A 7,282-nucleotide genomic window follows, 5' to 3' on the forward strand; every position below is an offset into this window, starting at 1 on the left:
CAGTGTTAAATGCTAATTCTAGGCTTGTCATTTTTCCTTGAGTGTTTAGTAGAGAAGGACGAAAGCTTTGTCTAAACATAGAGATTCAGTATTTTCTATTAAAACTACTGGTGTTTAAACAAGGGTTCAGTGGGCTCCCTTGTCAAGCCAGTGAAATTTACATTGCTCTTATATCAACTCCTGTCTTGGTCCCAGCCCTTGCATCTGTCCCCCCCCCAAGCTAGAGCCATTTTTATCCTTACTGCCATGTGTAAATACACACCTACACACAAGAATGACCAGGCCTGGTTAGTGCCTTGAAGATTTAAGGAGCTATAATCCAGTCCTGAATTAATGCATTATATATAATTCTGTTTGGGTTCTGATCTTTTGTGTCTTATTCTTGATACCCAGTTTTCAGCTTGTGCCCACTTGGGGTCCCTGGTTTATTTCTTCATCCAAAAGCTTTCCTTCACAATGCATCTTCAAAGGCTGGGATGCTTTTGTACTCTTGACTTACGCTTTTCCCTTTCCAGTGTGCTAAGACCATGCTACTTGTTGACATTCTTATCTACATCACACTCTCCATTTTTAGGTACTATTTATGAACTGTTGTTATTGTGCTCTACCAAGGAGTAGGGGAGCTATTTCTATGGCTGCATTTAGAACTGTGCCAGTAGCCTTCTGTATTATCCCATGTTGTTGGTTGTCAACATTATCTAGCTAATTCATTCAACCTGCTTAACTCGATGTCTTTTGAGCATCTCCCAACTCACCACCCCTACAGAGGGTCAGGCTATACTTGGCCTTAGGTGGAGATACACATTCCAGCCTTTTGATGAAAGCGACCATTTTAGGACAAACATAGAAGAATGACTGTTAGTTGTTGGTTCTTTTGAAACCGTAACCATATTAAGGACTTACTAGTCAAGAGAAGTAGAATTTAAATTTTAAAAAGTTACCCATTCAAAACTGGAATCTAAGATTAAGTCCAGACTTAATGATTGCAGGAATCAAAGTTACCCTAGAGAGAACAGGTGCACTTTAAATTAAAAGATTCTGACAATAGCATCATGGTAGCAAAAGACATCCCTCATTTTTGTCTCTTCCCACCCCCCAAAAACAAAAATTTGGCATTCACCCAAGACAAAAGTGCCTTTCAGGGAAGTGCAGGATTCAGCATCATATGCCAAAGAACCTGGGAGGAGTGTTGCCTACCTGTGTGTCAGGTAATAGGTAGACAGATCTTGGTCCCAGCTATGGACCATGAACTGAATCCAGTCTCTCTCAGCCATGGTCCAGGAACCCTAGAATATACTACCTGAGACAATTACCCATGGACAAAAGAGCCTTTGTGGAAGTCCAGATTTCTAGAGAAGTTTCACCAGAGCAAAAAAAAAAAAAATATATACAAGTCTGGACACATTGAAGTGGGTGTGAGAAAGAGCTTGACTTTACCTGCATCACCCTTCCTCCAAGGCAGCACAGCCTAAGGCTGAGAGAGACTTCAGCCTATTATTTGTCCCACAGGTGAAAGGGAGAATGTGTGAGTATGCACCTGGCTTCCCCAGCTGTGCAGGACACTGCCAACGGGTCTCCTTTCTCTACCCATCCAGAGTACTGAATCGTGAGGTGCATGACTGGGAGGCAGAAAAAAGCTGGGAGAGCAACAGAACTCTTGGAGGGCCTTGAAGAAATGTGGATCCTACTGACTGCATTCAAACTCTTGGAAGAAACACAAGCTGTTGGGAATGTCTCACCCATGGCTCCCCGCAGCTGGCCCATGGACAACCCCCAGCACTCCACATGCCTCAGTCACACCCCTACCACTCTGGCCACCTTGCTGTGCACACTCCTGATGGCAGTTGTGAGAAATCTGATAGCTAGCTAGTGAACACATGCAGAAAGCTGGCTCAAATCTGCAGGCCAAAGAGAGATCACAAACTTCAGTGTCACATTTGGGAAAATGAGAGAAGCTGACAGCACTCTGCCAGTGCATTGCAGGATCCAGAGAAGGCATACAAAGCTAAAAATGTTGCCACATGGGGGAGCAAGAAGTGTGGACAGATGTACCCATATATGGTCTGAGATAGCCTCAGAACCTAGGAGGGCTAAGAGTATCTATCACTCCAAAGGCAGTTAATAAAGATTGGAAGAGTTGACTGCTACTTGAAGAGCAAAGCTATGCAAAATTTCCAGGCACATGAAAAATCAAAGTAACAACCTCACCAAGGGATCACAGTCTTTCTGTAACTGAACCCAAAGACATGGAGACCTATGATTTACCCAATAAAGAATTCAAAATAACTGTTTTAAGAAAACTCCCATGAGGTGTAAGAAAACACAGACAATTCAACAATATCTGAAAAACAATACATGAATAAAATGAAAAGTAGAACAGAAAAATCAAAGAATGAAAAATTCTGGAGATGAAGAATACAATGAATGAAAAGGAAAACAATAGCATCAATAGGACATCAATCAGAAGAAAGAATCTCTGAGTTAGAAGACAGGGACTTTGAAATTATCCAGTCAGAGGAGAACAAAGAAAAACAATGAAAGCGTGAAGAAAGCCTAGGTGTTCTATGGAATGCCATCTAGAGAACCAATTCGTGAATTATTGGAATTCCAGAAAGACAAGAGTAGGAGAAGGGGCAGAAAGGAGCAGAAAGCTTATTTAAAGAAATAATGGCTGAGAACTTCCCAAACCTGGCGGAAAATTTGGACATCCAAATTTATGAAGCTCATAAGTCACCAAACAAAATTAAAGAGATCCTCTTCGACATACATTATACTAAAACTCTAAAAAAATCAAAACCAGGGAAACTTAAAAGCAGCAAGAGAAAAAAGGACTAACTTTCAAGTTAACCCCCATAAAGCTATTAGCAGATTTCTCAGCAGAAACCTTACAGGCCAGAAGAGTGAGATCTAGCAGGAGTGCTGAAAGAAAACAAAACAACTCCCCCACCCCAAAAAAACTGCCAAACAGGAATACTTTGTGGCTAAGCTGTCCTTCAGAAATGAAGGAGAGGTAAAGAATTTTCTCAGGCAAAAGCTGAGGGAATTCATCACCACTAGACTTGCCTTATGAGAAAGGCTGAAATGAGTTCTTCAAGCCGAAATGAAAGGACGCTAATTAGTAACATGAAAATATATCACACACCGGGAAAAGTAAGAATATAGTCAAATTCAGAATACTCTAATACTATATACTATGATGGAGTGTTATCCACTTGACTTAAAGGACAAATATTAAAAATAGCTATAATAATTTGTTAATGAACACAAAAAGATGTAGGGTATATCATCAAAAACGGTGAGGGGGAAGTAAAAGCATAGAGATTTTGTATGTGATTGAAGTTGTTATCAGTGTAAAATATGCTGATATACCTATAAGATTTTTTTTATTATGTTAAGTCACCATACAGTACTTCATTAGTTTTTGATGTAGTGTTCCATGATTCATTGTTTGCGTATAACACCAGGTGCTCATTGCAATACGTGCCCTCCTTAATATCCATCACTGGGCTAACCCATCCCCCCACCCTCCTCTACCTATAAGATATTTCATGTAAGCCTCATAATAACCACAAAGCAAAAACCTACAGTACATTCACAAAAGAGACGAGAAGGGAATCAAAACAAACCACAACAGAAAATCATTTCACAAAGGAAGGCAGCAAGAGAGGAAGAAAGGAATGAGAACTACAAAACAGCCAGAAAACAATAAGATGACATTAGTAAGTCCTTACTTATCAGTACTCTAAATGTAAATGGATTGAATCCTCCAGTTAAAAGACACAGTGCCTAGATGGATTAAAAAACTAGACCTATAGGGGCGCCTGGGTGGCTCAGTCATTAAGTGTCTGCCTTCGGCTCAGGTCATGATCCCAGAGTCCTGGGATCAAGCCCCACATCAGGCTCCCTGCTCAGCGGGAAGCCTGCTTCTCCCTCTCCCACTCCCCCTGCTTGTGTTCCTGCTCTTGCTCTCTCTCTCTCTCTATCAAATAAATAAATAAAATCTTTAAAAAAAAACAAAAAAACTAGACCTAGGGATGCCCGGGTGGCTCAGTCGGTTGGGGGTCTGCCTTCAGCTCAGGTCATGATTCCAGGGTCCTGGTATGGAGCATCGCATCGGGCTCACCACTTGGTGGGCAGCCTGCTTCTCCCTCTGCCTGCTGCTCCCCCCTTCTTGTGCTCTCTCTGGCAAATGAGTAAATAAAATCTTTAAAAACATAAATAAAAAATAAAGGATGATGAATATCTAATTATAAAAACAAACAAACAAAAAAAACAAGACCTAACTATATGTTGCCTACCAGAGACTTACTTCAGTTTTAAGGATATACATAGGCTCAAAGTGAAGGGATGGAAAAAGATATTCCATGCAAACAGAAACCAAAAGAGAGCAGGGTAGCTATACTTATATCAGACAAAATAGACTAAGCCAAAAACGGTACCAAGAGACAGAGAAGTTTATTGCATAATGATAAAGGGGTCAATTCGATAAGAAGACAGAACAATCATAAATATATATGCACCCCAAATCAGACTACCTAAATATATTAAGTGTATACTAATTGATCTGAAGGGAGAAATAGACAACAATAATAGGGGATTTCAACTACTGGACAACTCCAGATGGAAAGGAAATATTTGACTGGAACCATATTTTAAACCAAATGAACCAACAGACATATATAGAACATTCCATGCAAGAGCAGCACAAAATACATTCTTCTCAGGCACACATGGAACAGTCTCTGGATAGATCACATGGTAGGTCACAAAACAAATCTTAATAAATTTAAGAAGATTGAAATCATACAACATATATTCTGACCACAATGATATGAGACTGAAATCAGTAACAAAAGGATACTGGAAAATTCCCAAATATGTGGAAATTAAACAACACACCCATGAAAAGAAGTCAAGGAGAAATTTAAAAAATATGTTGAAACAAATGAAAATGGAAACATACCAAAACCTATACTATTCTGAAGAAGAGAGAAGTTTGTAGTAATAAACGTTTACATTAAGAAAAAATATCTCAAATAAGCAATCTAACTTTACACTTCATGGAACTAGAAAAAGAACAAACATACCCCAAAGTTAGCAGAAAGATCAGAGCAGAAATAGAGGTCAGAAAAACAAATAAATCAACAAAATCAAAAGCTGGTTTATTAAAAGCAAAAAAACTGACAAATCTTTAGCTAAACTAAGAAAATGAGAAGACAGATAAATAAAATTAAAAATGAAAGAGGAGACATTACCACTGATACTACAGAAATACTAAGGATAATAAGAGACTACCATGAACAATTATGTGCCAACAAATTGGATGGCCTAGAAGAGATGGGTAAATTCCTAGAACCATATAGCTTACCAAGACTGAGTCATGAAGAAATAGAAACTCAGAACAATAACGAGTAAGGAAATTGAATCAACAATAAAAAACCTCCCACAAAGAAAAGCCCAGCATCAGATGGTTTCATTGGTTAATTCTATCAAAGATTTAAAGAAGTAATGTCAATCCTTCTCAAACTCTTCCAAAAAATTGGAGAACACTCCCAAACTCATTCTATGAGGCACCGTTATCTAAGAAACTACATCTGATGAATATAGATAGAAATTGTCAACAAAATATTAACACAATATTAGCAAACAAAATTCAACAGCACATTCAGAAAAGGATAATTTATACACCATGATCAAGTCAGATTTATCCCTGGGATGCAAAAATGGTTCAATATATGCAAATCAGTAAATGTGATACACGACATTAATAGAATGAAAGAGAAAAATCACCTCAATAGATACAAAAAAGCATTTGACAAAAAAACCATCCTTTCATGATAAAAGTGCTCAGCAAATTGTGGATAGATCTGATATGGGGTTAATATAGAAAAAATATAAAGACCTCATAAACTCAATAGCAAAAGAGGGACTGAACAGACATTTTTCCACAGAAGATATACATATGGCCAACAGTACATGGAAAGGTGTTCAACATCACTAATCACCAGGAAAATGCAAATCAAAACTTCAATAAGATATCACCTCACAACTGTTAGAATGGCTATCACCAAAAAGACAAAAGAGGGGCGCCTGGGTGGCTCAGTAGTTGAGTGTCTGCCTTCGGCTCAGGTCATGATCTCAGGGTCCTGGGATCGAGCCCTGCATTGGGCTCCCTGCTCAGCGGGAAGCCTGCTTCTCCCTCTCCCACTCCCCCGGCTTGTGTTCCCTCTCTCCTGTGTCTCTCTCTGTCAAATAAACAAAATCTTAAAAAAAAAAAAAAAAAAAAAAAAAGACAAAAGATACTAAGTATTGAGGAGGATGTGGAGAAAATGGAACCCTTGTAATCTGTTGGTGGGAATGTGAATTGGTGTAGCCACTGTAGAAAACAATATGGAGGGGGTGCCTGGGTGGCTCAGTTGGTTAAGCGACTGCCTTCGGCTCAGGTCATGATCCTGGAGTCCCAGGATCGAGTCCCGCATTGGGGTCCCTGCTCGGCAGGGAGTCTGCTTCTCCCTCTGACCCTCCTCCCTCTCATGCTGTCTCTCATTCTCGCTCTCAAATAAATAAAATCTTTAAAAAAGAAAAAAAAAAGAAAACAATATGGAGGTTCCAAAACAATAAAAAATAGAACTACCATATGATCCAGCAATCCCAATGCTGGGTATATATCCAAAGGAGATAAAAACACGATCTTGAAGAGGTATCTGCACTCCCATGTTCACTGCAGCATTATTCACAATAGCAAAGATATGGAGACAAGTTAAGTGTCCATCAATGGTTGAATGGATAAAGTAGATTTTTTTTTTTTTAAGATTTTATTTACTTATCAGAGAGAGAGAGAGAGAGAGGCAGGCAGAGGGAGAAGCAGGCTCCCCACTGAGCAAGGAGCCCGATGTGGGACTCTATCCCAGGACCCTGGGATCGCGACCTGAGCTGAAGGCAGACGCTTAACCGACTGAGCCACCCAGGCATCCCTAGATATGTTATTTATATACGATGGAATATTCGTCATGAGAATGAAGGAAATCCCGCCACTTGACATAACATGGATGGACCTTGTGGGCATTATGCTAGGTGAAATAAGTAGGGCAGAGAATGATAAATGCTGTATGATATGTCTTACATGTGAAATCTAAAAATATCCAAACTCATAGAGAGTTTGGTTACCAAGGGCTGGGGGTTGGGGGAAATAGGGAAACGCCAGTCAAAGGAAACAATCATTATAAATTATAAGACTGGAATAAGTTCTAGGGCCCTAATGCACATTGTTGTGATTATAATT

The sequence above is a fragment of the Mirounga angustirostris genome, unplaced genomic scaffold (genome assembly GCF_029215605.1).
Source record: "Mirounga angustirostris isolate CCGP_5_RB_7025 unplaced genomic scaffold, mMirAng1.0.hap1 SCAF_5, whole genome shotgun sequence".
Classification (NCBI taxonomy): domain Eukaryota; kingdom Metazoa; phylum Chordata; class Mammalia; order Carnivora; family Phocidae; genus Mirounga; species Mirounga angustirostris.